General features: G+C 27.0%; 1 protein-coding gene across 1 annotated transcript in view; it reads right to left on the bottom strand.

Annotated features, from left to right (window-relative positions):
• Positions 1–306: 306 nt before the first annotated feature.
• The window catches only part of LOC135217745 (protein abrupt-like), a 275,548-nt gene continuing 274,826 nt past the window's right edge, over positions 307–1,028 (bottom strand). The window contains exon 6 of the mRNA XM_064253743.1: positions 307–1,028. This exon is cut by the window's right edge and continues 1,333 nt beyond it. The gene's annotated coding sequence lies outside the window, so the exon portion shown is untranslated.

The raw sequence follows: 1,028 nt of genomic DNA, 5'->3' as shown, positions 1-1,028 counted from the left end.
ACCGGCACATTACCCATAAAAAGTTACAACAGATACAGTATACGTACATACAAAAAACTGAAACTGATATACTAGTACATTAAATCAAGTCCTTGAACATTTCACAATGCCAATTAAATTATATATATATATATATATATATATATATATATATATATATATATATATATATATCATCATACATATATAATATATATATATATATATATATATATATATATATATATATATATATATATAAATAATGCACACCTACCAACAGAGTATGCAGTGATAATATATGACTGAAAAAAGAACCTTAATATAATCCTGCAAAAAATGACAAAAATCTAAATTTTCAACTAGGGTTTTATTAGAAGCATAACTAAGATCATGCTATGAGACTAGATATAAAATAATAATTAAATTCCCATTTTGTGTAAAATTATTATTTCTCACTCAGTCACCATATACGTACTCGATACACTTGCAAATGTGTTTCATGTTGTTTGATTTAACAATTCCAGGTAGTATATAATAAAAAGAATATGTACTGTCAGTATGAACTAAACTAATCTAAAAGTATCAATAACACAAAAAATTTCTAATTAAAGGTGGTAATCACATCCTAACCGTATGAGTACTGTACTGATTAGGAAAATACAGCACAACAATTTAAACATTTTTTGTAAATAATTTGGTACAGTAGTACAAGCAACTTATCTGCCAGCTAAAGTCGGAGACAAGATACTGACAATAGGAAAATGTACTTTTTGTTCACTATGTATAACGAAGGCACTAGTATTTAAGAATGAAGGTCACTTTAATATATTAGTTCACAGTAACATATTTATTAAACAGAAAGATTCAAGGACTTGATAAAGAAAACAAAAGGTGAACCATCGAGATTACTCTTGTGGTTGAGAATTGGAAGCTTGCAAATAGCTGCACTTGCCTTAGAACGATGAGAAAATTTGCTAGGCTACATTTTCCTGAGTGTTGGGATAGAAATAATTTATTGTCAAAATAATCAAAAGACTACAGACAAC

Source organism: Macrobrachium nipponense, chromosome 7 (genome assembly GCF_015104395.2).
Source record: "Macrobrachium nipponense isolate FS-2020 chromosome 7, ASM1510439v2, whole genome shotgun sequence".
Taxonomy (NCBI): domain Eukaryota; kingdom Metazoa; phylum Arthropoda; class Malacostraca; order Decapoda; family Palaemonidae; genus Macrobrachium; species Macrobrachium nipponense.
The sequence above is the reverse complement of the archived record's forward strand: the minus strand, read 5'-3'. Positions and strand labels throughout refer to the sequence as shown.